Genomic DNA, 27,368 nt, shown 5'->3' on the forward strand with positions numbered 1-27,368 from the left:
CTATAAAGGGACCTTGCGAAAATGATATTTGGAGCTATACTGCGTGATGCTAGGCAAACTGTGAGTCAGAAAGCAACTTCATTTTGAGAAGCCCGCGACCTACGGGAAGGAAAAGTTTTCAAGGGCAGAAGAAGGACTTTTCCCTGACCGGGAATCGAACCCGGGCCGCGGCGGTGAGAGCGCCGAATCCTAACCACTAGACCACCAGGGAGCCCAGGGCCATGCAGCAAAAGTTCATACACTGCTTTCCGAATGACAAAGCTCATGGGGGCTGAAAGCTTATTTTTCTCTACAGCACATATGAATCAGAACTTGAAAAAATCCTCATAATGCCACCCGACTGTCTGTCACTTCCAAGCACAGGCCATCCTCTCCCCCTTGCTACTGAACCGATGAATTCCTGTACAATCGGGATCCACGGGAAAACACAAGAGGGACACCTAGTGGCTGCTGATGGTGCACAGACAGCTGGAACACTTTCTCAACCCTGTCTCGTGATTCAGCGTGCTGGAAGAATACATTGCGCTTAAGCGATTCAAGAGTGCAAGGGAGAAGAGTGCTCCAAAGTAGATGTATGCATCATAGCAGGGGTTTCCAGCAATTTACCTTTCTGGTGAGCTGGTACAGCACTTTACACACACATAGAGCACCAGACTGGGTGGAGGAGTGCGTGCGCATAAAGGTGGCTGAGGGCAATGGGAGCAAAACAACCTGGGGCACAGGGGACCAAGTCCCTTTCCTCCTCTTTCGTTCATGGGTAGGGGTACCTTTTTAAGGACCTTCGTTTAAAAAAGCTACTGGGACAAAACACTCAAATCTATGCTTTAGAGGTATCTTCCCTGACCGGGAATCGAACCCGGGCCGCGGCGGTGAAAGCGCAGAATCCTAGCCACTAGACCACCAGGGAGGAGATGCTCTTGTGTGCTTGCCTTGCTCACCCCCTTATTGTGACTAAGCTAATTCCAATATAAAAATTGCCCGTAAAGTCCGAGTGGGAGAAAGTTAGGTGTCACACAGTGTGTTTGTCATAAGCAATTACCTTTAGCCTCCTGCAAAAGCCTTTTAACTCCGCAAACAGCTCTTGCTGGACAGCCGGTGCTGCAGCAGCCAGCAGAAAAAGGGAGTTGAGTAAAGCTGGGCCTTGGGTCTCACCAGGGTGGCCGAGTGATTAAGGCATTGAACTTAAGATCCAATGGACGTTTGTCCGCATGGGTTCGAGCCCCATTCCTGGTATGGGTTTTCAGCTGCTTTGTAAGAAAGTGCAGATGCTTTTGAAAAGCATTTTCCTGCGCCCTTCCGCTGCCCCTCTCCAACAGTCCCCATTCAAGTCTCAGCTGTGGGGTCTGCTGCTACTCTGCTACCAGCATGGATGCTTCCCAAAGCAATGCAGTGCCATCTACGCAGATCCCCTGCTTAGAGAAATACACCTCCTATATATTTTCCCACTGAAGGGAGCAGGAGGAAGTACTTGTTTCCTGGGGAACATGGGTCTACCCCTGGAATTTTTTAACCCGGCTCTTGTAGATTTCTCTCCTTTTTTGATTTCACCTACAAGCTCTCCCTTGCCAGAGGAGCAGGATCTGCTGATGCAGGCCCGGCTGGCTCAAACGTGCAAAGGCTTTTCCCCAAACCTCTGGGGGAAAATTGAGGAGAGTTCCCTGCCCCCGCCTCCTCAACGGGCTTCCAAACGGGCAATGCCCTGACGGGTCCCCCACAACCCGTCCTGCCCACAGCCACACCCCTGTATATGAGGGTGACCCATGTCCCTCACCCTCCATGTTCGAACGGAAGGCACCGTCTGTCCTGAGGGGTGTACCAGACAGGCATCTCTCCAGCCAGGCAGACCCCTGCAGCACCCGTTAAGCTCCAAAGCCTATACATTCCCAAGATGCCACAGGTCAGTATGCAAATCAGACAGCCCTGGCCACACCCTCCCTGTGGCTGGCCTCTGCTTTTTTCCGTACGTGCAGCTCAGTTTTTTCTTACCCAGATCCAGACTTCCATTTTAGCAAAAAGGTGGGTTGCAATGGGTCCAGGATGCCATTTGGAAACAAAGCCTGCAGGCCTGCCAAAGGAGACTTCCTGCCGCACGCCATGTGGTCAGAAGCCTACAAAAGGAATTGCACTTTGGAATACAGGGTCTCACTTGCTCAAGAGCCTTGCACAAGTGACTTTCCTCCCGCTGTGGAAAACAGCTATAAAGGGACCTTGCGAAAATGATATTTGGAGCTATACTGCGTGATGCTAGGCAAACTGTGAGTCAGAAAGCAACTTCATTTTGAGAAGCCCGCGACCTACGGGAAGGAAAAGTTTTCAAGGGCAGAAGAAGGACTTTTCCCTGACCGGGAATCGAACCCGGGCCGCGGCGGTGAGAGCGCCGAATCCTAACCACTAGACCACCAGGGAGCCCAGGGCCATGCAGCAAAAGTTCATACACTGCTTTCCGAATGACAAAGCTCATGGGGGCTGAAAGCTTATTTTTCTCTACAGCACATATGAATCAGAACTTGAAAAAATCCTCATAATGCCACCCGACTGTCTGTCACTTCCAAGCACAGGCCATCCTCTCCCCCTTGCTACTGAACCGATGAATTCCTGTACAATCGGGATCCATGGGAAAACACAAGAGGGACACCTAGTGGCTGCTGATGGCGCACAGACAGCTGGAACACTTTCTCAACCCTGTCTCGTTATTCAGCTTGCTGGAAGAATACATTGCGCTTAAGCGATTCAAGAGTGCAAGGGAGAAGAGTGCTCCAAAGTAGATGTATGCATCACAGCAGGGGTTTCCAGCAATTTACCTTTCTGGTGAGCTGGTACTGCACTTTACACACACATAGAGCACCAGACTGGGTGGAGGAGTGCGTGCGCATAAAGGTGGCTGAGGGCAATGGGAGCAAAACAACCTGGGGCACATGGGACCCAGTCCCTTTCCTCCTCTTTCGTTCATGGGTAGGGGTACCTTTTTAAGGACCTTCATTTAAAAAAAGCTACTGGGACAAAACACTCAAATCTATGCTTTAGAGGTATCTTCCCTGACCGGGAATCGAACCCGGTCCGCGGCCGTGAAAGCGCAGAATCCTAGCCACTAGACCACCAGGGAGGAGATGCTCTTGTGTGCTTGCCTTGCTCACCCCCTTATTGTGACTAAGCTAACTCCAATATAAAAATTGCCAGTAAAGTCCAAGTGGGAGAAAGTTAGGTGTCACACAGTGTGTTTGTCATAAGCAATTACCTTTAGCCTCCTGCAAAAGCCTTTTAACTCCGCAAACAGCTCTTGCTGGACAGCCGGTGCTGCAGCAGCCAGCAGAAAAAGGGAGTTGAGTAAAGCTGGGCCTTGGGTCTCACCAGGGTGGCCGAGTGATTAAGGCATTGGACTTAAGATCCAATGGACGTTTGGCCGCATGGGTTTGAGCCCCATTCCTGGTATGGGTTTTCAGCTGCTTTGTAAGAAAGTGCAGATGCTTTTGAAAAGCATTTTCCTGCGCCCTTCCGCTGCCCCTCTCCAACAGTCCCCATTCAAGTCTCAGCTGTGGGGTCTGCTGCTACTCTGCTACCAGCATGGATGCTTCCCAAAGCAATGCAGTGCCATCTACGCAGATCCCCTGCTTAGAGAAATACACCTCCTATATATTTTCCCACTGAAGGGAGCAGGAGGAAGTACTTGTTTCCTGGGGAACATGAGTCTGCCCCTGGAATTTTTTAACCCGGCTCTTGTAGATTTCTCTCCTTTTTTGATTTCACCTACAAGCTCTCCCTTGCCAGAGGAGCAGGATCTGCTGATGCAGGCCCGGCTGGCTCAAACGTGCAAAGGCTTTTCCCCAAACCTCTGGGGGAAAATTGAGGAGAGTTCCCTGCCCCCGCCTCCTCAACGGGCTTCCAAACGGGCAATGCCCTGACGGGTCCCCCACAACCCGTCCTGCCCACAGCCACACCCCTGTATATGAGGGTGACCCATGTCCCTCACCCTCCATGTTCAAACGGAAGGCACCGTCTGTCCTGAGGGGTGTACCAGACAGGCATCTCTCCAGCCAGGCAGACCCCTGCAGCACCTGTTAAGCTCCAAAGCCTATACATTCCCAAGATGCCACAGATCAGTATGCAAATCAGACAGCCCTGGCCACACCCTCCCTGTGGCTGGCCTCTGCTTTTTTCCGTACGTGCAGCTCAGTTTTTTCTTACCCAGATCCAGACTTCCATTTTAGCAAAAAGGTGGGTTGCAATGGGTCCAGGATGCCATTTGGAAACAAAGCCTGCAGGCCTGCCAAAGGAGACTTCCTGCCGCACGCCATGTGGTCAGAAGCCTACAAAAGGAATTGCACTTTGGAATACAGGGTCTCACTTGCTCAAGAGCCTTGCACAAGTGACTTTCCTCCCGCTGTGGAAAGCAGCTATAAAGGGACCTTGCGAAAATGATATTTGGAGCTATACTGCGTGATGCTAGGCAAACTGTGAGTCAGAAAGCAACTTCATTTTGAGAAGCCCGCGACCTACGGGAAGGAAATGTTTTCAAGGGCAGAAGAAGGACTTTTCCCTGAACGGGAATCGAACACGGGGCGCGGTGGTGAGAGCGCCGAATCCTAACCACTAGACCACCAGGGAACCCAGGGCCATGCAGCAAAAGTTCATACACTGCTTTCCGAATGACAAAGCTCATGGGGGCTGAAAGCTTATTTTTCTCTACAGCACATATGAATCAGAACTTGAAAAAATCCTCATAATGCCACCCGACTGTCTGTCACTTCCAAGCACAGGCCATCCTCTCCCCCTTGCTACTGAACCGATGAATTCCTGTACAATCGGGATCCACGGGAAAACACAAGAGGGACACCTAGTGGCTGCTGATGGCGCACAGACAGCTGGAACACTTTCTCAACCCTGTCTCGTTATTCAGCTTGCTGGAAGAATACATTGCGCTTAAGCGATTCAAGAGTGCAAGGGAGAAGAGTGCTCCAAAGTAGATGTATGCATCACAGCAGGGGTTTCCAGCAATTTACCTTTCTGGTGAGCTGGTACTGCACTTTACACACACATAGAGCACCAGACTGGGTGGAGGAGTGCGTGCGCATAAAGGTGGCTGAGGGCAATGGGAGCAAAACAACCTGGGGCACAGGGGACCCAGTCCCTTTCCTCCTCTTTCGTTCATGGGTAGGGGTACCTTTTTAAGGACCTTCATTTAAAAATAGCTACTGGGACAAAACACTCAAATCTATGCTTTAGAGGTATCTTCCCTGACCGGGAATCGAACCCGGGCCGCGGCGGTGAAAGCGCAGAATCCTAGCCACTAGACCACCAGGGAGGAGATGCTCTTGTGTGCTTGCCTTGCTCACCCCCTTATTGTGACTAAGCTAATTCCAATATAAAAATTGCCCGTAAAGTCCAAGTGGGAGAAAGTTAGGTGTCACACAGTGTGTTTGTCATAAGCAATTACCTTTAGCCTCCTGCAAAAGCCTTTTAACTCCGCAAACAGCTCTTGCTGGACAGCCGGTGCTGCAGCAGCCAGCAGAAAAAGGGAGTTGAGTAAAGCTGGGCCTTGGGTCTCACCAGGGTGGCCGAGTGATTAAGGCCTTGAACTTAAGATCCAATGGACGTTTGTCCGCATGGGTTCGAGCCCCATTCCTGGTATGGGTTTTCAGCTGCTTTGTAAGAAAGTGCAGATGCTTTTGAAAAGCATTTTCCTGCGCCCTTCCGCTGCCCCTCTCCAACAGTCCCCATTCAAGTCTCAGCTGTGGGGTCTGCTGCTACTCTGCTACCAGCATGGATGCTTCCCAAAGCAATGCAGTGCCATCTACGCAGATCCCCTGCTTAGAGAAATACACCTCCTATATCTTTTCCCACTGAAGGGAGCAGGAGGAAGTACTTGTTTCCTGGGGAACATGGGTCTGCCCCTGGAATTTTTTAACCCGGCTCTTGTAGATTTCTCTCCTTTTTTGATTTCACCTACAAGCTCTCCCTTGCCAGAGGAGCAGGATCTGCTGATGCAGGCCCGGCTGGCTCAAACGTGCAAAGGCTTTTCCCCAAACCTCTGGGGGAAAATTGAGGAGAGTTCCCTGCCCCCGCCTCCTCAACGGGCTTCCAAACGGGCAATGCCCTGAACGGTCCCCCACAACCCGTCCTGCCCACAGCCACACCCCTGTATATGAGGGTGACCCATGTCCCTCACCCTCCATGTTCGAACGGAAGGCACCGTCTGTCCTGAGGGGTGTACCAGACAGGCATCTCTCCAGCCAGGCAGACCCCTGCAGCACCCGTTAAGCTCCAAAGCCTATACATTCCCAAGATGCCACAGGTCAGTATGCAAATCAGACAGCCCTGGCCACACCCTCCCTGTGGCTGGCCTCTGCTTTTTTCCGTACGTGCAGCTCAGTTTTTTCTTACCCAGATCCAGACTTCCATTTTAGCAAAAAGGTGGGTTGCAATGGGTCCAGGATGCCATTTGGAAACAAAGCCTGCAGGCCTGCCAAAGGAGACTTCCTGCCGCACGCCATGTGGTCAGAAGCCTACAAAAGGAATTGCACTTTGGAATACAGGGTCTCACTTGCTCAAGAGCCTTGCACAAGTGACTTTCCTCCCGCTTTGGAAAACAGCTATAAAGGGACCTTGCGAAAATGATATTTGGAGCTATACTGCGTGATGCTAGGCAAACTGTGAGTCAGAAAGCAACTTCATTTTGAGAAGCCCGCGACCTACGGGAAGGAAAAGTTTTCAAGGGCAGAAGAAGGACTTTTCCCTGACCGGGAATCGAACCCGGGCCGCGGCGGTGAGAGCGCCGAATCCTAACCACTAGACCACCAGGGAGCCCAGGGCCATGCAGCAAAAGTTCATACACTGCTTTCCGAATGACAAAGCTCATGGGGGCTGAAAGCTTATTTTTCTCTACAGCACATATGAATCAGAACTTGAAAAAATCCTCATAATGCCACCCGACTGTCTGTCACTTCCAAGCACAGGCCATCCTCTCCCCCTTGCTACTGAACCGATGAATTCCTGTACAATCGGGATCCATGGGAAAACACAAGAGGGACACCTAGTGGCTGCTGATGGCGCACAGACAGCTGGAACACTTTCTCAACCCTGTCTCGTTATTCAGCTTGCTGGAAGAATACATTGCGCTTAAGCGATTCAAGAGTGCAAGGGAGAAGAGTGCTCCAAAGTAGATGTATGCATCACAGCAGGGGTTTCCAGCAATTTACCTTTCTGGTGAGCTGGTACTGCACTTTACACACACATAGAGCACCAGACTGGGTGGAGGAGTGCGTGCGCATAAAGGTGGCTGAGGGCAATGGGAGCAAAACAACCTGGGGCACATGGGACCCAGTCCCTTTCCTCCTCTTTCGTTCATGGGTAGGGGTACCTTTTTAAGGACCTTCATTTAAAAAAAGCTACTGGGACAAAACACTCAAATCTATGCTTTAGAGGTATCTTCCCTGACCGGGAATCGAACCCGGTCCGCGGCCGTGAAAGCGCAGAATCCTAGCCACTAGACCACTAGGGAGGAGATGCTCTTGTGTGCTTGCCTTGCTCACCCCCTTATTGTGACTAAGCTAACTCCAATATAAAAATTGCCAGTAAAGTCCAAGTGGGAGAAAGTTAGGTGTCACACAGTGTGTTTGTCATAAGCAATTACCTTTAGCCTCCTGCAAAAGCCTTTTAACTCCGCAAACAGCTCTTGCTGGACAGCCGGTGCTGCAGCAGCCAGCAGAAAAAGGGAGTTGAGTAAAGCTGGGCCTTGGGTCTCAACAGGGTGGCCAAGTGATTAAGGCGTTGGACTTAAGATCCAATGGACGTTTGTCCGCATGGGTTTGAGCCCCATTCCTGGTATGGGTTTTCAGCTGCTTTGTAAGAAAGTGCAGATGCTTTTGAAAAGCATTTTCCTGCGCCCTTCCACTGCCCCTCTCCAACAGTCCCCATTCAAGTCTCAGCTGTGGGGTCTGCTGCTACTCTGCTACCAGCATGGATGCTTCCCAAAGCAATGCAGTGCCATCTACGCAGATCCCCTGCTTAGAGAAATACACCTCCTATATCTTTTCCCACTGAAGGGAGCAGGAGGAAGTATTTGTTTCCTGGGGAACATGGGTCTGCCCCTGGAATTTTTTAACCCGGCTCTTGTAGATTTCTCTCCTTTTTTGATTTCACCTACAAGCTCTCCCTTGCCAGAGGAGCAGGATCTGCTTATGCAGGCCCGGCTGGCTCAAACATGCAAAGGCTTTTCCCCAAACCTCTGGGGAAAAATTGAGGAGAGTTCCCTGCCCCCGCCTCCTCAACGGGCTTCCAAACGGGCAATGCCCTGACGGGTCCCCCACAACCCGTCCTGCCCACAGCCACACCCCTGTATATGAGGGTGACCCATGTCCCTCACCCTCCATGTTCGAACGGAAGGCACCGTCTGTCCTGAGGGGTGTACCAGACAGGCATCTCTCCAGCCAGGCAGACCCCTGCAGCACCCGTTAAGCTCCAAAGCCTATACATTCCCAAGATGCCACAGGTCAGTATGCAAATCAGACAGCCCTGGCCACACCCTCCCTGTGGCTGGCCTCTGCTTTTTTCCGTACGTGCAGCTCAGTTTTTTCTTACTCAGATCCAGACTTCCATTTTAGCAAAAAGGTGGGTTGCAATGGGTCCAGGATGCCATTTGGAAACAAAGCCTGCAGGCCTGTCAAAGGAGACTTCCTGCCGCACGCCATGTGGTCAGAAGCCTACAAAAGGAATTGCACTTTGGAATACAGGGTCTCACTTGCTCAAGAGCCTTGCACAAGTGACTTTCCTCCCGCTGTGGAAAGCAGCTATAAAGGGACCTTGCGAAAATGATATTTGGAGCTATACTGCGTGATGCTAGGCAAACTGTGAGTCAGAAAGCAACTTCATTTTGAGAAGCCTGCGACCTACGGGAAGGAAAATTTTCAAAGGCAGAAGAAGGACTTTTCCCTGACCGGGAATCGAACCCAGGCCGCGGCGGTGAGAGCGCCGAATCCTAACCACTAGACCACCAGGGAGCCCAGTGCCATGCAGCAAAAGTTCATACACTGCTTTCCGAATGACAAAGCTCATGGGGGCTGACAGCTTATTTTTCTCTACAGCACATATGAATCAGAACTTGAAAAAATCCTCATAATGCCACCCGACTATCTGTCACTTCCAAGCACAGGCCATCCTCTCCCCCTTGCTACTGAACCGATGAATTCCTGTACAATCGGGATCCACGGGAAAACACAAGAGGGACACCTAGTGGCTGCTGATGGCGCACAGACAGCTGGAACACTTTCTCAACCCTGTCTCGTGATTCAGCGTGCTGGAAGAATACATTGCGCTTAAGCGATTCAAGAGTGCAAGGGAGAAGAGTGCTCCAAAGTAGATGTATGCATCATAGCAGGGGTTTCCAGCAATTTACCTTTCTGGTGAGCTGGTACAGCACTTTACACACACATAGAGCACCAGACTGGGTGGAGGAGTGCGTGCGCATAAAGGTGGCTGAGGGCAATGGGAGCAAAACAACCTGGGGCACAGGGGACCAAGTCCCTTTCCTCCTCTTTCGTTCATGGGTAGGGGTACCTTTTTAAGGACCTTCGTTTAAAAAAGCTACTGGGACAAAACACTCAAATCTATGCTTTAGAGGTATCTTCCCTGACCGGGAATCGAACCCGGGCCGCGGCGGTGAAAGCGCCGAATCCTAGCCACTAGACCACCAGGGAGGAGATGCTCTTGTGTGCTTGCCTTGCTCACCCCCTTATTGTGACTAAGCTAACTCCAATATAAAAATTGCCAGTAAAGTCCAAGTGGGAGAAAGTTAGGTGTCACACAGTGTGTTTGTCATAAGCAATTACCTTTAGCCTCCTGCAAAAGCCTTTTAACTCCGCAAACAGCTCTTGCTGGACAGCCGGTGCTGCAGCAGCCAGCAGAAAAAGGGAGTTGAGTAAAGCTGGGCCTTGGGTCTCACCAGGGTGGCCGAGTGATTAAGGCATTGGACTTAAGATCCAATGGACGTTTGGCCGCATGGGTTTGAGCCCCATTCCTGGTATGGGTTTTCAGCTGCTTTGTAAGAAAGTGCAGATGCTTTTGAAAAGCATTTTCCTGCGCCCTTCCGCTGCCCCTCTCCAACAGTCCCCATTCAAGTCTCAGCTGTGGGGTCTGCTGCTACTCTGCTACCAGCATGGATGCTTCCCAAAGCAATGCAGTGCCATCTACGCAGATCCCCTGCTTAGAGAAATACACCTCCTATATATTTTCCCACTGAAGGGAGCAGGAGGAAGTACTTGTTTCCTGGGGAACATGAGTCTGCCCCTGGAATTTTTTAACCCGGCTCTTGTAGATTTCTCTCCTTTTTTGATTTCACCTACAAGCTCTCCCTTGCCAGAGGAGCAGGATCTGCTGATGCAGGCCCGGCTGGCTCAAACGTGCAAAGGCTTTTCCCCAAACCTCTGGGGGAAAATTGAGGAGAGTTCCCTGCCCCCGCCTCCTCAACGGGCTTCCAAACGGGCAATGCCCTGACGGGTCCCCCACAACCCGTCCTGCCCACAGCCACACCCCTGTATATGAGGGTGACCCATGTCCCTCACCCTCCATGTTCAAACGGAAGGCACCGTCTGTCCTGAGGGGTGTACCAGACAGGCATCTCTCCAGCCAGGCAGACCCCTGCAGCACCCGTTAAGCTCCAAAGCCTATACATTCCCAAGATGCCACAGGTCAGTATGCAAATCAGACAGCCCTGGCCACACCCTCCCTGTGGCTGGCCTCTGCTTTTTTCCGTACGTGCAGCTCAGTTTTTTCTTACCCAGATCCAGACTTCCATTTTAGCAAAAAGGTGGGTTGCAATGGGTCCAGGATGCCATTTGGAAACAAAGCCTGCAGGCCTGCCAAAGGAGACTTCCTGCCGCACGCCATGTGGTCAGAAGCCTACAAAAGGAATTGCACTTTGGAATACAGGGTCTCACTTGCTCAAGAGCCTTGCACAAGTGACTTTCCTCCCGCTGTGGAAAGCAGCTATAAAGGGACCTTGCGAAAATGATATTTGGAGCTATACTGCGTGATGCTAGGCAAACTGTGAGTCAGAAAGCAACTTCATTTTGAGAAGCCCGCGACCTACGGGAAGGAAATGTTTTCAAGGGCAGAAGAAGGACTTTTCCCTGAACGGGAATCGAACACGGGCCGCGGTGGTGAGAGCGCCGAATCCTAACCACTAGACCACCAGGGAACCCAGGGCCATGCAGCAAAAGTTCATACACTGCTTTCCGAATGACAAAGCTCATGGGGGCTGAAAGCTTATTTTTCTCTACAGCACATATGAATCAGAACTTGAAAAAATCCTCATAATGCCACCCGACTGTCTGTCACTTCCAAGCACAGGCCATCCTCTCCCCCTTGCTACTGAACCGATGAATTCCTGTACAATCGGGATCCACGGGAAAACACAAGAGGGACACCTAGTGGCTGCTGATGGCGCACAGACAGCTGGAACACTTTCTCAACCCTGTCTCGTTATTCAGCTTGCTGGAAGAATACATTGCGCTTAAGCGATTCAAGAGTGCAAGGGAGAAGAGTGCTCCAAAGTAGATGTATGCATCACAGCAGGGGTTTCCAGCAATTTACCTTTCTGGTGAGCTGGTACTGCACTTTACACACACATAGAGCACCAGACTGGGTGGAGGAGTGCGTGCGCATAAAGGTGGCTGAGGGCAATGGGAGCAAAACAACCTGGGGCACAGGGGACCCAGTCCCTTTCCTCCTCTTTCGTTCATGGGTAGGGGTACCTTTTTAAGGACCTTCATTTAAAAATAGCTACTGGGACAAAACACTCAAATCTATGCTTTAGAGGTATCTTCCCTGACCGGGAATCGAACCCGGGCCGCGGCGGTGAAAGCGCAGAATCCTAGCCACTAGACCACCAGGGAGGAGATGCTCTTGTGTGCTTGCCTTGCTCACCCCCTTATTGTGACTAAGCTAATTCCAATATAAAAATTGCCCGTAAAGTCCAAGTGGGAGAAAGTTAGGTGTCACACAGTGTGTTTGTCATAAGCAATTACCTTTAGCCTCCTGCAAAAGCCTTTTAACTCCGCAAACAGCTCTTGCTGGACAGCCGGTGCTGCAGCAGCCAGCAGAAAAAGGGAGTTGAGTAAAGCTGGGCCTTGGGTCTCACCAGGGTGGCCGAGTGATTAAGGCCTTGAACTTAAGATCCAATGGACGTTTGTCCGCATGGGTTCGAGCCCCATTCCTGGTATGGGTTTTCAGCTGCTTTGTAAGAAAGTGCAGATGCTTTTGAAAAGCATTTTCCTGCGCCCTTCCGCTGCCCCTCTCCAACAGTCCCCATTCAAGTCTCAGCTGTGGGGTCTGCTGCTACTCTGCTACCAGCATGGATGCTTCCCAAAGCAATGCAGTGCCATCTACGCAGATCCCCTGCTTAGAGAAATACACCTCCTATATCTTTTCCCACTGAAGGGAGCAGGAGGAAGTACTTGTTTCCTGGGGAACATGGGTCTGCCCCTGGAATTTTTTAACCCGGCTCTTGTAGATTTCTCTCCTTTTTTGATTTCACCTACAAGCTCTCCCTTGCCAGAGGAGCAGGATCTGCTGATGCAGGCCCGGCTGGCTCAAACGTGCAAAGGCTTTTCCCCAAACCTCTGGGGGAAAATTGAGGAGAGTTCCCTGCCCCCGCCTCCTCAACGGGCTTCCAAACGGGCAATGCCCTGACGGGTCCCCCACAACCCGTCCTGCCCACAGCCACACCCCTGTATATGAGGGTGACCCATGTCCCTCACCCTCCATGTTCGAACGGAAGGCACCGTCTGTCCTGAGGGGTGTACCAGACAGGCATCTCTCCAGCCAGGCAGACCCCTGCAGCACCCGTTAAGCTCCAAAGCCTATACATTCCCAAGATGCCACAGGTCAGTATGCAAATCAGACAGCCCTGGCCACACCCTCCCTATGGCTGGCCTCTGCTTTTTTCCGTACGTGCAGCTCAGTTTTTTCTTACCCAGATCCAGACTTCCATTTTAGCAAAAAGGTGGGTTGCAATGGGTCCAGGATGCCATTTGGAAACAAAGCCTGCAGGCCTGCCAAAGGAGACTTCCTGCCGCACGCCATGTGGTCAGAAGCCTACAAAAGGAATTGCACTTTGGAATACAGGGTCTCACTTGCTCAAGAGCCTTGCACAAGTGACTTTCCTCCCGCTGTGGAAAACAGCTATAAAGGGACCTTGCGAAAATGATATTTGGAGCTATACTGCGTGATGCTAGGCAAACTGTGAGTCAGAAAGCAACTTCATTTTGAGAAGCCCGCGACCTACGGGAAGGAAAAGTTTTCAAGGGCAGAAGAAGGACTTTTCCCTGACCGGGAATCGAACCCGGGCCGCGGCGGTGAGAGCGCCGAATCCTAACCACTAGACCACCAGGGAGCCCAGGGCCATGCAGCAAAAGTTCATACACTGCTTTCCGAATGACAAAGCTCATGGGGGCTGAAAGCTTATTTTTCTCTACAGCACATATGAATCAGAACTTGAAAAAATCCTCATAATGCCACCCGACTGTCTGTCACTTCCAAGCACAGGCCATCCTCTCCCCCTTGCTACTGAACCGATGAATTCCTGTACAATCGGGATCCATGGGAAAACACAAGAGGGACACCTAGTGGCTGCTGATGGCGCACAGACAGCTGGAACACTTTCTCAACCCTGTCTCGTTATTCAGCTTGCTGGAAGAATACATTGCGCTTAAGCGATTCAAGAGTGCAAGGGAGAAGAGTGCTCCAAAGTAGATGTATGCATCACAGCAGGGGTTTCCAGCAATTTACCTTTCTGGTGAGCTGGTACTGCACTTTACACACACATAGAGCACCAGACTGGGTGGAGGAGTGCGTGCGCATAAAGGTGGCTGAGGGCAATGGGAGCAAAACAACCTGGGGCACATGGGACCCAGTCCCTTTCCTCCTCTTTCGTTCATGGGTAGGGGTACCTTTTTAAGGACCTTCATTTAAAAAAAGCTACTGGGACAAAACACTCAAATCTATGCTTTAGAGGTATCTTCCCTGACCGGGAATCGAACCCGGTCCGCGGCCGTGAAAGCGCAGAATCCTAGCCACTAGACCACCAGGGAGGAGATGCTCTTGTGTGCTTGCCTTGCTCACCCCCTTATTGTGACTAAGCTAACTCCAATATAAAAATTGCCAGTAAAGTCCAAGTGGGAGAAAGTTAGGTGTCACACAGTGTGTTTGTCATAAGCAATTACCTTTAGCCTCCTGCAAAAGCCTTTTAACTCCGCAAACAGCTCTTGCTGGACAGCCGGTGCTGCAGCAGCCAGCAGAAAAAGGGAGTTGAGTAAAGCTGGGCCTTGGGTCTCACCAGGGTGGCCAAGTGATTAAGGCGTTGGACTTAAGATCCAATGGACGTTTGTCCGCATGGGTTCGAGCCCCATTCCTGGTATGGGTTTTCAGCTGCTTTGTAAGAAAGTGCAGATGCTTTTGAAAAGCATTTTCCTGCGCCCTTCCACTGCCCCTCTCCAACAGTCCCCATTCAAGTCTCAGCTGTGGGGTCTGCTGCTACTCTGCTACCAGCATGGATGCTTCCCAAAGCAATGCAGTGCCATCTACGCAGATCCCCTGCTTAGAGAAATACACCTCCTATATCTTTTCCCACTGAAGGGAGCAGGAAGAAGTATTTGTTTCCTGGGGAACATGGGTCTGCCCCTGGAATTTTTTAACCCGGCTCTTGTAGATTTCTCTCCTTTTTTGATTTCACCTACAAGCTCTCCCTTGCCAGAGGAGCAGGATCTGCTTATGCAGGCCCGGCTGGCTCAAACATGCAAAGGCTTTTCCCCAAACCTCTGGGGAAAAATTGAGGAGAGTTCCCTGCCCCCGCCTCCTCAACGGGCTTCCAAACGGGCAATGCCCTGACGGGTCCCCTACAACCCGTCCTGCCCACAGCCACACCCCTGTATATGAGGGTGACCCATGTCCCTCACCCTCCATGTTCGAACGGAAGGCACCGTCTGTCCTGAGGGGTGTACCAGACAGGCATCTCTCCAGCCAGGCAGACCCCTGCAGCACCCGTTAAGCTCCAAAGCCTATACATTCCCAAGATGCCACAGGTCCGTATGCAAATCAGACAGCCCTGGCCACACCCTCCCTGTGGCTGGCCTCTGCTTTTTTCCGTACGTGCAGCTCAGTTTTTTCTTACTCAGATCCAGACTTCCATTTTAGCAAAAACGTGGGTTGCAATGGGTCCAGGATGCCATTTGGAAACAAAGCCTGCAGGCCTGTCAAAGGAGACTTCCTGCCGCACGCCATGTGGTCAGAAGCCTACAAAAGGAATTGCACTTTGGAATACAGGGTCTCACTTGCTCAAGAGCCTTGCACAAGTGACTTTCCTCCCGCTGTGGAAAGCAGCTATAAAGGGACCTTGCGAAAATGATATTTGGAGCTATACTGCGTGATGCTAGGCAAACTGTGAGTCAGAAAGCAACTTCATTTTGAGAAGCCTGCGACCTACGGGAAGGAAAATTTTCAAAGGCAGAAGAAGGACTTTTCCCTGACCGGGAATCGAACCCAGGCCGCGGCGGTGAGAGCGCCGAATCCTAACCACTAGACCACCAGGGAGCCCAGTGCCATGCAGCAAAAGTTCATACACTGCTTTCCGAATGACAAAGCTCATGGGGGCTGACAGCTTATTTTTCTCTACAGCACATATGAATGAGAACTTGAAAAAATCCTCATAATGCCACCCGACTATCTGTCACTTCCAAGCACAGGCCATCCTCTCCCCCTTGCTACTGAACCGATGAATTCCTGTACAATCGGGATCCACGGGAAAACACAAGAGGGACACCTAGTGGCTGCTGATGGCGCACAGACAGCTGGAACACTTTCTCAACCCTGTCTCGTGATTCAGCGTGCTGGAAGAATACATTGCGCTTAAGCGATTCAAGAGTGCAAGGGAGAAGAGTGCTCCAAAGTAGATGTATGCATCATAGCAGGGGTTTCCAGCAATTTACCTTTCTGGTGAGCTGGTACAGCACTTTACACACACATAGAGCACCAGACTGGGTGGAGGAGTGCGTGCGCATAAAGGTGGCTGAGGGCAATGGGAGCAAAACAACCTGGGGCACAGGGGACCAAGTCCCTTTCCTCCTCTTTCGTTCATGGGTAGGGGTACCTTTTTAAGGACCTTCGTTTAAAAAAGCTACTGGGACAAAACACTCAAATCTATGCTTTAGAGGTATCTTCCCTGACCGGGAATCGAACCCGGGCCGCGGCGGTGAAAGCGCCGAATCCTAGCCACTAGACCACCAGGGAGGAGATGCTCTTGTGTGCTTGCCTTGCTCACCCCCTTATTGTGACTAAGCTAACTCCAATATAAAAATTGCCAGTAAAGTCCAAGTGGGAGAAAGTTAGGTGTCACACAGTGTGTTTGTCATAAGCAATTACCTTTAGCCTCCTGCAAAAGCCTTTTAACTCCGCAAACAGCTCTTGCTGGACAGCCGGTGCTGCAGCAGCCAGCAGAAAAAGGGAGTTGAGTAAAGCTGGGCCTTGGGTCTCACCAGGGTGGCCGAGTGATTAAGGCATTGGACTTAAGATCCAATGGACGTTTGGCCGCATGGGTTTGAGCCCCATTCCTGGTATGGGTTTTCAGCTGCTTTGTAAGAAAGTGCAGATGCTTTTGAAAAGCATTTTCCTGCGCCCTTCCGCTGCCCCTCTCCAACAGTCCCCATTCAAGTCTCAGCTGTGGGGTCTGCTGCTACTCTGCTACCAGCATGGATGCTTCCCAAAGCAATGCAGTGCCATCTACGCAGATCCCCTGCTTAGAGAAATACACCTCCTATATATTTTCCCACTGAAGGGAGCAGGAGGAAGTACTTGTTTCCTGGGGAACATGAGTCTGCCCCTGGAATTTTTTAACCCGGCTCTTGTAGATTTCTCTCCTTTTTTGATTTCACCTACAAGCTCTCCCTTGCCAGAGGAGCAGGATCTGCTGATGCAGGCCCGGCTGGCTCAAACGTGCAAAGGCTTTTCCCCAAACCTCTGGGGGAAAATTGAGGAGAGTTCCCTGCCCCCGCCTCCTCAACGGGCTTCCAAACGGGCAATGCCCTGACGGGTCCCCCACAACCCGTCCTGCCCACAGCCACACCCCTGTATATGAGGGTGACCCATGTCCCTCACCCTCCATGTTCAAACGGAAGGCACCGTCTGTCCTGAGGGGTGTACCAGACAGGCATCTCTCCAGCCAGGCAGACCCCTGCAGCACCCGTTAAGCTCCAAAGCCTATACATTCCCAAGATGCCACAGGTCAGTATGCAAATCAGACAGCCCTGGCCACACCCTCCCTGTGGCTGGCCTCTGCTTTTTTCCGTACGTGCAGCTCAGTTTTTTCTTACCCAGATCCAGACTTCCATTTTAGCAAAAAGGTGGGTTGCAATGGGTCCAGGATGCCATTTGGAAACAAAGCCTGCAGGCCTGCCAAAGGAGACTTCCTGCCGCACGCCATGTGGTCAGAAGCCTACAAAAGGAATTGCACTTTGGAATACAGGGTCTCACTTGCTCAAGAGCCTTGCACAAGTGACTTTCCTCCCGCTGTGGAAAGCAGCTATAAAGGGACCTTGCGAAAATGATATTTGGAGCTATACTGCGTGATGCTAGGCAAACTGTGAGTCAGAAAGCAACTTCATTTTGAGAAGCCCGCGACCTACGGGAAGGAAATGTTTTCAAGGGCAGAAGAAGGACTTTTCCCTGAACGGGAATCGAACACGGGCCGCGGTGGTGAGAGCACCGAATCCTAACCACTAGACCACCAGGGAACCCAGGGCCATGCAGCAAAAGTTCATACACTGCTTTCCGAATGACAAAGCTCATGGGGGCTGAAAGCTTATTTTTCTCTACAGCACATATGAATCAGAACTTGAAAAAATCCTCATAATGCCACCCGACTGTCTGTCACTTCCAAGCACAGGCCATCCTCTCCCCCTTGCTACTGAACCGATGAATTCCTGTACAATCGGGATCCACGGGAAAACACAAGAGGGACACCTAGTGGCTGCTGATGGCGCACAGACAGCTGGAACACTTTCTCAACCCTGTCTCGTTATTCAGCTTGCTGGAAGAATACATTGCGCTTAAGCGATTCAAGAGTGCAAGGGAGAAGAGTGCTCCAAAGTAGATGTATGCATCACAGCAGGGGTTTCCAGCAATTTACCTTTCTGGTGAGCTGGTACTGCACTTTACACACACATAGAGCACCAGACTGGGTGGAGGAGTGCGTGCGCATAAAGGTGGCTGAGGGCAATGGGAGCAAAACAACCTGGGGCACAGGGGACCCAGTCCCTTTCCTCCTCTTTCGTTCATGGGTAGGGGTACCTTTTTAAGGACCTTCATTTAAAAATAGCTACTGGGACAAAACACTCAAATCTATGCTTTAGAGGTATCGTCCCTGACCGGGAATCGAACCCGGGCCGCGGCGGTGAAAGCGCAGAATCCTAGCCACTAGACCACCAGGGAGGAGATGCTCTTGTGTGCTTGCCTTGCTCACCCCCTTATTGTGACTAAGCTAACTCCAATATAAAAATTGCCAGTAAAGTCCAAGTGGGAGAAAGTTAGGTGTCACACAGTGTGTTTGTCATAAGCAATTACCTTTAGCCTCCTGCAAAAGCCTTTTAACTCCGCAAACAGCTCTTGCTGGACAGCCGGTGCTGCAGCAGCCGGCAGAAAAAGGGAGTTGAGTAAAGCTGGGCCTTGGGTCTCACCAGGGTGGCCAAGTGGTTAAGGCGTTGGACTTAAGATCCAATGGACGTTTGTCCGCATGGGTTCGAGCCCCATTCCTGGTATGGGTTTTCAGCTGCTTTGTCAGAAAGTGCAGATGCTTTTGAAAAGCATTTTCCTGCGCCCTTCCACTGCCCCTCTCCAACAGTCCCCATTCAAGTCTCAGCTGTGGGGTCTGCTGCTACTCTGCTACCAGCATGGATGCTTCCCAAAGCAATGCAGTGCCATCTACGCAGATCCCCTGCTTAGAGAAATACACCTCCTATATCTTTTCCCACTGAAGGGAGCAGGAGGAAGTACTTGTTTCCTGGGGAACATGGGTCTGCCCCTGGAATTTTTTTAACCCGGCTCTTGTAGATTTCTCTCCTTTTTTGATTTCACCTACAAGCTCTCCCTTGCCAGAGGAGCAGGATCTGCTGATGCAGGCCCGGCTGGCTCAAACGTGCAAAGGCTTTTCCCCAAACCTCTGGGGGAAAATTGAGGAGAGTTCCCTGCCCCCGCCTCCTCAACGGGCTTCCAAACGGGCAATGCCCTGACGGGTCCCCCACAACCCGTCCTGCCCACAGCCACACCCCTGTATATGAGGGTGACCCATGTCCCTCACCCTCCATGTTCGAACGGAAGGCACCGTCTGTCCTGAGGGGTGTACCAGACAGGCATCTCTCCAGCCAGGCAGACCCCTCCAGCACCCGTTAAGCTCCAAAGCCTATACATTCCCAAGATGCCACAGGTCAGTATGCAAATCAGACAGCCCTGGCCACACCCTCCCTGTGGCTGGCCTCTGCTTTTTTCCGTACGTGCAGCTCAGTTTTTTCTTACCCAGATCCAGACTTCCATTTTAGCAAAAAGGTGGGTTGCAATGGGTCCAGGATGCCATTTGGAAACAAAGCCTGCAGGCCTGTCAAAGGAGACTTCCTGCCGCACGCCATGTGGTCAGAAGCCTACAAAAGGAATTGCACTTTGGAATACAGGGTCTCACTTGCTCAAGAGCCTTGCACAAGTGACTTTCCTCCCGCTGTGGAAAGCAGCTATAAAGGGACCTTGCGAAAATGATATTTGGAGCTATACTGCGTGATGCTAGGCAAACTGTGAGTCAGAAAGCAACTTAATTTTGAGAAGCCCGTGACCTACGGGAAGGAAAAGTTTTCAAGGGCAGAAGAAGGACTTTTCCCTGACCGGGAATCGAACCCGGGCCGCGGCGGTGAGAGCGCCGAATCCTAACCACTAGACCACCAGGGAGCCCAGGGCCATGCAGCAAAAGTTCATACACTGCTTTCCGAATGACAAAGCTCATGGGGGCTGAAAGCTTATTTTTCTCTACAGCACATATGAATCAGAACTTGAAAAAATCCTCATAATGCCACCCGACTGTCTGTCACTTCCAAGCACAGGCCATCCTCTCCCCCTTGCTACTGAACCGATGAATTCCTGTACAATCGGGATCCACGGGAAAACACAAGAGGGACACCTAGTGGCTGCTGATGGCGCACAGACAGCTGGAACACTTTCTCAACCCTGTCTCGTTATTCAGCTTGCTGGAAGAATACATTGCGCTTAAGCGATTCAAGAGTGCAAGGGAGAAGAGTGCTCCAAAGTAGATGTATGCATCATAGCAGGGGTTTCCAGCAATTTACCTTTCTGGTGAGCTGGTACTGCACTTTACACACACATAGAGCACCAGACTGGGTGGAGGAGTGCGTGCGCATAAAGGTGGCTGAGGGCAATGGGAGCAAAACAACCTGGGGCACAGGGGACCCAGTCCCTTTCCTCCTCTTTCGTTCATGGGTAGGGGTACCTTTTTAAGGACCTTCATTTAAAAAAAGCTACTGGGAAAAAACACTCAAAACTATGCTTTAGAGGTATCTTCCCTGACCGGGAATCGAACCCAGGCCGTGGCGGTGAAAGCGCAGAATCCTAGCCACTAGACCACCAGGGAGAAGATGCTCTTGTGTGCTTACCTTGCTCACCCCCTTATTGTGACTAAGCTAACTCCAATATAAAAATTGCCAGTAAAGTCCAAGTGGGAGAAAGTTAGGTGTCACACAGTGTGTTTGTCATAAGCAATTACCTTTAGCCTCCTGCAAAAGCCTTTTAACTCCGCAAACAGCTCTTGCTGGACAGCCGGTGCTGCAGCAGCCAGCAGAAAAAGGGAGTTGAGTAAAGCTGGGCCTTGGGTCTCACCAGGGTGGCCAAGTGGTTAAGGCGTTGGACTTAAGATCCAATGGACGTTTGTCCGCATGGGTTCGAGCCCCATTCCTGGTATGGGTTTTCAGCTGCTTTGTAAGAAAGTGCAGATGCTTTTGAAAAGCATTTTCCTGCGCCCTTCCACTGCCCCTCTCCAACAGTCACCATTCAAGTCTCAGCTGTGGGGTCTGCTGCTACTCTGCTACCAGCATGGATGCTTCCCAAAGCAATGCAGTGCCATCTACGCAGATCCCCTGCTTAGAGAAATACACCTCCTATATCTTTTCCCACTGAAGGGAGCAGGAGGAAGTACTTGTTTCCTGGGGAACATGGGTCTGCCCCTGGAATTTTTTAACCCGGCTCTTGTAGATTTCTCTCCTTTTTTGATTTCACCTACAAGCTCTCCCTTGCCAGAGGAGCAGGATCTGCTGATGCAGGCCCGGCTGGCTCAAACGTGCAAAGGCTTTTCCCCAAACCTCTGGGGGAAAATTGAGGAGAGTTCCCTGCCCCCGCCTCCTCTCGCCTTCCAAACGGGCTTCCAAACGGGCAATGCCCTGACGGGTCCCCCACAACCCGTCCTGCCCACAGCCACACCCCTGTATATGAGGGTGACCCATGTCCCTCACCCTCCATGTTCGAACGGAAGGCACCGTCTGTCCTGAGGGGCGTACCAGACAGGCATCTCTCCAGCCAGGCAGACCCCTGCAGCACCCGTTAAGCTCCAAAGCCTATACATTCCCAAGATGCCACAGGTCAGTATGCAAATCAGACAGCCCTGGCCACACCCTCCCTGTGGCTGGCCTCTGCTTTTTTCCGTACGTGCAGCTCAGTTTTTTCTTACCCAGATCCAGACTTCCATTTTAGCAAAAAGGTGGGTTGCAATGGGTCCAGGATGCCATTTGGAAACAAAGCCTGCAGGCCTGTCAAAGGAGACTTCCTGCCGCACGCCATGTGGTCAGAAGCCTACAAAAGGAATTGCACTTTGGAATACAGGGTCTCACTTGCTCAAGAGCCTTGCACAAGTGACTTTCCTCCCGCTGTGGAAAGCAGCTATAAAGGGACCTTGCGAAAATGATATTTGGAGCTATACTGCGTGATGCTAGGCAAACTGTGAGTCAGAAAGCAACTTCATTTTGAGAAGCCTGCGACCTACGGGAAGGAAAATTTTCAAGGGCAGAAGAAGGACTTTTCCCTGACCGGGAATCGAACCCGGGCCGCGGCGGTGAGAGCGCCGAATCCTAACCACTAGACCACCAGGGAGCCCAGGGCCATGCAGCAAAAGTTCATACACTGCTTTCCGAATGACAAAGCTCATGGGGGCTGAAAGCTTATTTTTCTCTACAGCACATATGAATCAGAACTTGAAAAAATCCTCATAATGCCACCCGACTGTCTGTCACTTCCAAGCACAGGCCATCCTCTCCCCCTTGCTACTGAACCAATGAATTCCTGTACAATCGGGATCCACGGGAAAACACAAGAGGGACACCTAGTGGCTGCTGATGGCGCACAGACAGCTGGAACACTTTCTCAACCCTGTCTCGTTATTCAGCTTGCTGGAAGAATACATTGCGCTTAAGCGATTCAAGAGTGCAAGGGAGAAGAGTGCTCCAAAGTAGATGTATGCATCACAGAAGGGGTTTCCAGCAATTTACCTTTCTGGTGAGCTGGTACTGCACTTTACACACACATAGAGCACCAGACTGGGTGGAGGAGTGCGTGCGCATAAAGGTGGCTGAGGGCAATGGGAGCAAAACAACCTGGGGCACAGGGGACCCAGTCCCTTTCCTCCTCTTTTGTTCATGGGTAGGGGTACCTTTTTAAGGACCTTCATTTAAAAAAAGCTACTGGGACAAAACACTCAAATCTATGCTTTAGAGGTATCTTCCCTGACCGGGATTCGAACCCGGGCCGCGGCGGTGAAAGCGCAGAATCCTAGCCACTAGACCACCAGGGAGGAGAAGCTCTTGTGTGCTTGCCTTGCTCACCCCCTTATTGTGACTAAGCTAACTCCAATATAAAAATTGCCAGTAAAGTCCAAGTGGGAGAAAGTTAGGTGTCACACAGTGTGTTTGTCATAAGCAATTACCTTTAGCCTCCTGCAAAAGCCTTTTAACTCCGCAAACAGCTCTTGCTGGACAGCCGGTGCTGCAGCAGCCAGCAGAAAAAGGGAGTTGAGTAAAGCTGGGCCTTGGGTCTCACCAGGGTGGCCAAGTGGTTAAGGCGTTGGACTTAAGATCCAATGGACGTTTGACCGCATGGGTTCGAGCCCCATTCCTGGTATGGGTTTTCAGCTGCTTTGTAAGAAAGTGCAGATGCTTTTGAAAAGCATTTTCCTGCGCCCTTCCACTGCCCCTCTCCAACAGTCCCCATTCAAGTCTCAGCTGTGGGGTCTGCTGCTACTCTGCTACCAGCATGGATGCTTCCCAAAGCAATGCAGTGCCATCTACGCAGATCCCCTGCTTAGAGAAACACACCTCCTATATCTTTTCCCACTGAAGGGAGCAGGAGGAAGTACTTGTTTCCTGGGGAACATGGGTCTGCCCCTGGAATTTTTTAACCCGGCTCTTGTAGATTTCTCTCCTTTTTTGATTTCACCTACAAGCTCTCCCTTGCCAGAGGAGCAGGATCTGCTGATGCAGGCCCGGCTGGCTCAAACATGCAAAGGCTTTTCCCCAAACCTCTGGGGGAAAATTGAGGAGAGTTCCCTGCCCCCGCCTCCTCTCGCCTTCCAAACGGGCTTCCAAACGGGCAATGCCCTGACGGGTCCCCCACAACCCGTCCTGCCCACAGCCACACCCCTGTATATGAGGGTGACCCATGTCCCTCACCCTCCATGTTCGAACGGAAGGCACCGTCTGTCCTGAGGGGTGTACCAGACAGGCATCTCTCCAGCCAGGCAGACCCCTGCAGCACCCGTTAAGCTCCAAAGCCTATACATTCCCAAGATGCCACAGGTCAGTATGCAAATCAGACAGCCCTGGCCACACCCTCCCTGTGGCTGGCCTCTGCTTTTTTCCGTACGTGCAGCTCAGTTTTTTCTTACCCAGATCCAGACTTCCATTTTAGCAAAAAGGTGGGTTGCAATGGGTCCAGGATGCCATTTGAAAACAAAGCCTGCAGGCCTGCCAAAGGAGACTTCCTGCCGCACGCCATTTGGTCAGAAGCCTACAAAAGGAATTGCACTTTGGAATACAGGGTCTCACTTGCTCAAGAGCCTTGCACAAGTGACTTTCCTCCCGCTGTGGAAAGCAGCTATAAAGGGACCTTGCGAAAATGATATTTGGAGCTATACTGCGTGATGCTAGGCAAACTGTGAGTCAGAAAGCAACTTCATTTTGAGAAGCCTGCGACCTACGGGAAGGAAAATTTTCAAGGGCAGAAGAAGGACTTTTCCCTGACCGAGAATCGAACCCGGGCCGCGGCGGTGAGAGCGCCGAATCCAAACCACTAGACCACCAGGGAGCCCAGTGCCATGCAGCAAAAGTTCATACACTGCTTTCCGAATGACAAAGCTCATGGGGGCTGAAAGCTTATTTTTCTCTACAGCACATATGAATCAGAACTTGAAAAAATCCTCATAATGCCACCCGACTGTCTGTCACTTCCAAGCACAGGCCATCCTCTCCCCCTCGCTACTGAACCGATGAATTCCTGTACAATCGGGATCCACGGGAAAACACAAGAGGGACACCTAGTGGCTGCTGATGGCGCACAGACAGCTGGAACACTTTCTCAACCCTGTCTCGTGATTCAGCGTGCTGGAAGAATACATTGCGCTTAAGCGATTCAAGAGTGCAAGGGAGAAGAGTGCTCCAAAGTAGATGTATGCATCACAGCAGGGGTTTCCAGCAATTTACCTTTCTGGTGAGCTGGTACAGCACTTTACACACACATAGAGCACCAGACTGAGTGGAGGAGTGCGTGCGCATAAAGGTGGCTGAGGGCAATGGGAGCAAAACAACCTGGGGCACAGGGGACCAAGTCCCTTTCCTCCTCTTTCGTTCATGGGTAGGGGTACCTTTTTAAGGACCTTCGTTTAAAAAAGCTACTGGGACAAAACACTCAAATCTATGCTTTAGAGGTATCTTCCCTGACCGGGAATCGAACCCGGGCCGCGGCGGTGAAAGCGCAGAATCCTAGCCACTAGACCACCAGGGAGGAGATGCTCTTGTGTGCTTGCCTTGCTCACCCCCTTATTGTGACTAAGCTAACTCCAATATAAAAATTGCCAGTAAAGTCCAAGTGGGAGAAAGTTAGGTGTCACACAGTGTGTTTGTCATAAGCAATTACCTTTAGCCTCCTGCAAAAGCCTTTTAACTCCGCAAACAGCTCTTGCTGGACAGCCGGTGCTGCAGCAGCCAGCAGAAAAAGGGAGTTGAGTAAAGCTGGGCCTTGGGTCTCACCAGGGTGGCCAAGTGGTTAAGGCGTTGGACTTAAGATCCAATGGACGTTTGTCCGCATGGGTTCGAGCCCCATTCCTGGTATGGGTTTTCAGCTGCTTTGTAAGAAAGTGCAGATGCTTTTGAAAAGCATTTTCCTGCGCCCTTCCACTGCCCCTCTCCAACAGTCCCCATTCAAGTCTCAGCTGTGGGGTCTGCTGCTACTCTGCTACCAGCATGGATGCTTCCCAAAGCAATGCAGTGCCATCTACGCAGATCCCCTGCTTAGAGAAACACACCTCCTATATCTTTTCCCACTGAAGGGAGCAGGAGGAAGTACTTGTTTCCTGGGGAACATGGGTCTGCCCCTGGAATTTTTTAACCCGGCTCTTGTAGATTTCTCTCCTTTTTTGATTTCACCTACAAGCTCTCCTTTGCCAGAGGAGCAGGATCTGCTGATGCAGGCCCGGCTGGCTCAAACATGCAAAGGCTTTTCCCCAAACCTCTGGAGGAAAATTGAGGAGAGTTCCCTGCCCCCGCCTCCTCTCGCCTTCCAAACGGGCTTCCAAACGGGCAATGCCCTGACGGGTCCCCCACAACCCGTCCTGCCCACAGCCACACCCCTGTATATGAGGGTGACCCATGTCCCTCACCCTCCATGTTCGAACGGAAGGCACCGTCTGTCCTGAGGGGTGTACCAGACAGGCATCTCTCCAGCCAGGCAGACCCCTGCAGCACCCGTTAAGCTCCAAAGCCTATACATTCCCAAGATGCCACAGGTCAGTATGCAAATCAGACAGCCCTGGCCACACCCTCCCTGTGGCTGGCCTCTGCTTTTTTCCGTACGTGCAGCTCAGTTTTTTCTTACCCAGATCCAGACTTCCATTTTAGCAAAAAGGTGGGTTGCAATGGGTCCAGGATGCCATTTGGAAACAAAGCCTGCAGGCCTGTCAAAGGAGACTTCCTGCCGCACGCCATGTGGTCAGAAGCCTACAAAAGGAATTGCACTTTGGAATACAGGGTCTCACTTGCTCAAGAGCCTTGCACAAGTGACTTTCCTCCTGCTGTGGAAAGCAGCTATAAAGGGACCTTGCGAAAATGATATTTGGAGCTATACTGCGTGATGCTAGGCAAACTGTGAGTCAGAAAGCAACTTCATTTTGAGAAGCCTGCGACCTACAGGAAGGAAAATTTTCAAGGGCAGAAGAAGGACTTTTCCCTGACCGGGAATCGAACCCGGGCCGCGGCGGTGAGAGCGCCGAATCCTAACCACTAGACCACCAGGGAGCCCAGTGCCATGCAGCAAAAGTTCATACACTGCTTTCCGAATGACAAAGCTCATGGGGGCTGAAAGCTTATTTTTCTCTACAGCACATATGAATCAGAACTTGAAAAAATCCTCATAATGCCACCCGACTGTCTGTCACTTCCAAGCACAGGCCATCCTCTCCCCCTTGCTACTGAACCGATGAATTCCTGTACAATCGGGATCCACGGGAAAACACAAGAGGGACACCTAGTGGCTGCTGATGGCGCACAGACAGCTGGAACACTTTCTCAACCCTGTCTCGTAATTCAGCGTGCTGGAAGAATACATTGCGCTTAAGCGATTCAAGAGTGCAAGGGAGAAGAGTGCTCCAAAGTAGATGTATGCATCACAGCAGGGGTTTCCAGCAATTTACCTTTCTGGTGAGCTGGTACAGCACTTTACACACACATAGAGCACCAGACTGGGTGGAGGAGTGCGTGCGCATAAAGGTGGCTGAGGGCAATGGGAGCAAAACAACCTGGGGCACAGGGGACCAAGTCCCTTTCCTCCTCTTTCGTTCATGGGTAGGGGTACCTTTTTAAGGACCTTCGTTTAAAAAAGCTACTGGGACAAAACACTCAAATCTATGCTTTAGAGGTATCTTCCCTGACCGGGAATCAAACCCGGGCCGCGGCGGTGAAAGCGCCGAATCCTAGCCACTAGACCACCAGGGAGGAGATGCTCTTGTGTGCTTGCCTTGCTCACCCCCTTATTGTGACTAAGCTAATTCCAATATAAAAATTGCCCGTAAAGTCCGAGTG

General features: G+C 51.3%; 32 non-coding genes across 32 annotated transcripts; 12 read left to right on the top strand and 20 right to left on the bottom strand.

Annotated features, from left to right (window-relative positions):
* Nucleotides 1-139: 139 nt before the first annotated feature.
* Nucleotides 140-211, bottom strand: TRNAE-CUC (transfer RNA glutamic acid (anticodon CUC)). The gene has a single exon. It is a non-coding gene; the product is annotated as a tRNA-Glu (tRNA).
* Nucleotides 212-835: 624 nt separating this feature from the next.
* TRNAE-UUC (transfer RNA glutamic acid (anticodon UUC)) lies at nucleotides 836-907 on the bottom strand. The gene has a single exon. It is a non-coding gene; the product is annotated as a tRNA-Glu (tRNA).
* A 243-nt stretch (nucleotides 908-1,150) lies between these two features.
* TRNAL-UAA (transfer RNA leucine (anticodon UAA)) lies at nucleotides 1,151-1,233 on the top strand. The gene has a single exon. It is a non-coding gene; the product is annotated as a tRNA-Leu (tRNA).
* Nucleotides 1,234-2,334: 1,101 nt separating this feature from the next.
* On the bottom strand, nucleotides 2,335-2,406 carry TRNAE-CUC (transfer RNA glutamic acid (anticodon CUC)). Its single transcript has one exon. It is a non-coding gene; the product is annotated as a tRNA-Glu (tRNA).
* A 940-nt stretch (nucleotides 2,407-3,346) lies between these two features.
* TRNAL-UAA (transfer RNA leucine (anticodon UAA)) lies at nucleotides 3,347-3,429 on the top strand. The gene has a single exon. It is a non-coding gene; the product is annotated as a tRNA-Leu (tRNA).
* Nucleotides 3,430-5,227: 1,798 nt separating this feature from the next.
* Nucleotides 5,228-5,299, bottom strand: TRNAE-UUC (transfer RNA glutamic acid (anticodon UUC)). Its single transcript has one exon. It is a non-coding gene; the product is annotated as a tRNA-Glu (tRNA).
* Nucleotides 5,300-5,542: 243 nt separating this feature from the next.
* On the top strand, nucleotides 5,543-5,625 carry TRNAL-UAA (transfer RNA leucine (anticodon UAA)). The gene has a single exon. It is a non-coding gene; the product is annotated as a tRNA-Leu (tRNA).
* A 1,101-nt stretch (nucleotides 5,626-6,726) lies between these two features.
* TRNAE-CUC (transfer RNA glutamic acid (anticodon CUC)) lies at nucleotides 6,727-6,798 on the bottom strand. The gene has a single exon. It is a non-coding gene; the product is annotated as a tRNA-Glu (tRNA).
* A 940-nt stretch (nucleotides 6,799-7,738) lies between these two features.
* TRNAL-UAA (transfer RNA leucine (anticodon UAA)) lies at nucleotides 7,739-7,821 on the top strand. Its single transcript has one exon. It is a non-coding gene; the product is annotated as a tRNA-Leu (tRNA).
* Nucleotides 7,822-8,921: 1,100 nt separating this feature from the next.
* Nucleotides 8,922-8,993, bottom strand: TRNAE-CUC (transfer RNA glutamic acid (anticodon CUC)). Its single transcript has one exon. It is a non-coding gene; the product is annotated as a tRNA-Glu (tRNA).
* A 624-nt stretch (nucleotides 8,994-9,617) lies between these two features.
* Nucleotides 9,618-9,689, bottom strand: TRNAE-UUC (transfer RNA glutamic acid (anticodon UUC)). The gene has a single exon. It is a non-coding gene; the product is annotated as a tRNA-Glu (tRNA).
* A 243-nt stretch (nucleotides 9,690-9,932) lies between these two features.
* On the top strand, nucleotides 9,933-10,015 carry TRNAL-UAA (transfer RNA leucine (anticodon UAA)). The gene has a single exon. It is a non-coding gene; the product is annotated as a tRNA-Leu (tRNA).
* Nucleotides 10,016-11,813: 1,798 nt separating this feature from the next.
* Nucleotides 11,814-11,885, bottom strand: TRNAE-UUC (transfer RNA glutamic acid (anticodon UUC)). The gene has a single exon. It is a non-coding gene; the product is annotated as a tRNA-Glu (tRNA).
* A 243-nt stretch (nucleotides 11,886-12,128) lies between these two features.
* TRNAL-UAA (transfer RNA leucine (anticodon UAA)) lies at nucleotides 12,129-12,211 on the top strand. Its single transcript has one exon. It is a non-coding gene; the product is annotated as a tRNA-Leu (tRNA).
* Nucleotides 12,212-13,312: 1,101 nt separating this feature from the next.
* Nucleotides 13,313-13,384, bottom strand: TRNAE-CUC (transfer RNA glutamic acid (anticodon CUC)). The gene has a single exon. It is a non-coding gene; the product is annotated as a tRNA-Glu (tRNA).
* Nucleotides 13,385-14,324: 940 nt separating this feature from the next.
* Nucleotides 14,325-14,407, top strand: TRNAL-UAA (transfer RNA leucine (anticodon UAA)). Its single transcript has one exon. It is a non-coding gene; the product is annotated as a tRNA-Leu (tRNA).
* A 1,100-nt stretch (nucleotides 14,408-15,507) lies between these two features.
* TRNAE-CUC (transfer RNA glutamic acid (anticodon CUC)) lies at nucleotides 15,508-15,579 on the bottom strand. Its single transcript has one exon. It is a non-coding gene; the product is annotated as a tRNA-Glu (tRNA).
* A 624-nt stretch (nucleotides 15,580-16,203) lies between these two features.
* Nucleotides 16,204-16,275, bottom strand: TRNAE-UUC (transfer RNA glutamic acid (anticodon UUC)). Its single transcript has one exon. It is a non-coding gene; the product is annotated as a tRNA-Glu (tRNA).
* A 243-nt stretch (nucleotides 16,276-16,518) lies between these two features.
* TRNAL-UAA (transfer RNA leucine (anticodon UAA)) lies at nucleotides 16,519-16,601 on the top strand. The gene has a single exon. It is a non-coding gene; the product is annotated as a tRNA-Leu (tRNA).
* A 1,798-nt stretch (nucleotides 16,602-18,399) lies between these two features.
* On the bottom strand, nucleotides 18,400-18,471 carry TRNAE-UUC (transfer RNA glutamic acid (anticodon UUC)). The gene has a single exon. It is a non-coding gene; the product is annotated as a tRNA-Glu (tRNA).
* Nucleotides 18,472-18,714: 243 nt separating this feature from the next.
* On the top strand, nucleotides 18,715-18,797 carry TRNAL-UAA (transfer RNA leucine (anticodon UAA)). The gene has a single exon. It is a non-coding gene; the product is annotated as a tRNA-Leu (tRNA).
* Nucleotides 18,798-19,899: 1,102 nt separating this feature from the next.
* TRNAE-CUC (transfer RNA glutamic acid (anticodon CUC)) lies at nucleotides 19,900-19,971 on the bottom strand. The gene has a single exon. It is a non-coding gene; the product is annotated as a tRNA-Glu (tRNA).
* A 625-nt stretch (nucleotides 19,972-20,596) lies between these two features.
* On the bottom strand, nucleotides 20,597-20,668 carry TRNAE-UUC (transfer RNA glutamic acid (anticodon UUC)). The gene has a single exon. It is a non-coding gene; the product is annotated as a tRNA-Glu (tRNA).
* A 243-nt stretch (nucleotides 20,669-20,911) lies between these two features.
* TRNAL-UAA (transfer RNA leucine (anticodon UAA)) lies at nucleotides 20,912-20,994 on the top strand. Its single transcript has one exon. It is a non-coding gene; the product is annotated as a tRNA-Leu (tRNA).
* Nucleotides 20,995-22,104: 1,110 nt separating this feature from the next.
* On the bottom strand, nucleotides 22,105-22,176 carry TRNAE-CUC (transfer RNA glutamic acid (anticodon CUC)). The gene has a single exon. It is a non-coding gene; the product is annotated as a tRNA-Glu (tRNA).
* A 625-nt stretch (nucleotides 22,177-22,801) lies between these two features.
* TRNAE-UUC (transfer RNA glutamic acid (anticodon UUC)) lies at nucleotides 22,802-22,873 on the bottom strand. Its single transcript has one exon. It is a non-coding gene; the product is annotated as a tRNA-Glu (tRNA).
* Nucleotides 22,874-23,116: 243 nt separating this feature from the next.
* Nucleotides 23,117-23,199, top strand: TRNAL-UAA (transfer RNA leucine (anticodon UAA)). Its single transcript has one exon. It is a non-coding gene; the product is annotated as a tRNA-Leu (tRNA).
* A 1,110-nt stretch (nucleotides 23,200-24,309) lies between these two features.
* TRNAE-CUC (transfer RNA glutamic acid (anticodon CUC)) lies at nucleotides 24,310-24,381 on the bottom strand. Its single transcript has one exon. It is a non-coding gene; the product is annotated as a tRNA-Glu (tRNA).
* A 624-nt stretch (nucleotides 24,382-25,005) lies between these two features.
* Nucleotides 25,006-25,077, bottom strand: TRNAE-UUC (transfer RNA glutamic acid (anticodon UUC)). Its single transcript has one exon. It is a non-coding gene; the product is annotated as a tRNA-Glu (tRNA).
* Nucleotides 25,078-25,320: 243 nt separating this feature from the next.
* Nucleotides 25,321-25,403, top strand: TRNAL-UAA (transfer RNA leucine (anticodon UAA)). Its single transcript has one exon. It is a non-coding gene; the product is annotated as a tRNA-Leu (tRNA).
* Nucleotides 25,404-26,513: 1,110 nt separating this feature from the next.
* TRNAE-CUC (transfer RNA glutamic acid (anticodon CUC)) lies at nucleotides 26,514-26,585 on the bottom strand. Its single transcript has one exon. It is a non-coding gene; the product is annotated as a tRNA-Glu (tRNA).
* Nucleotides 26,586-27,209: 624 nt separating this feature from the next.
* Nucleotides 27,210-27,281, bottom strand: TRNAE-UUC (transfer RNA glutamic acid (anticodon UUC)). The gene has a single exon. It is a non-coding gene; the product is annotated as a tRNA-Glu (tRNA).
* Between the last annotated feature and the right edge of the window lie 87 nt (nucleotides 27,282-27,368).

The sequence above is a fragment of the Lissotriton helveticus genome, chromosome 4_1, assembly GCF_964261635.1.
Source record: "Lissotriton helveticus chromosome 4_1, aLisHel1.1, whole genome shotgun sequence".
Taxonomy (NCBI): domain Eukaryota; kingdom Metazoa; phylum Chordata; class Amphibia; order Caudata; family Salamandridae; genus Lissotriton; species Lissotriton helveticus.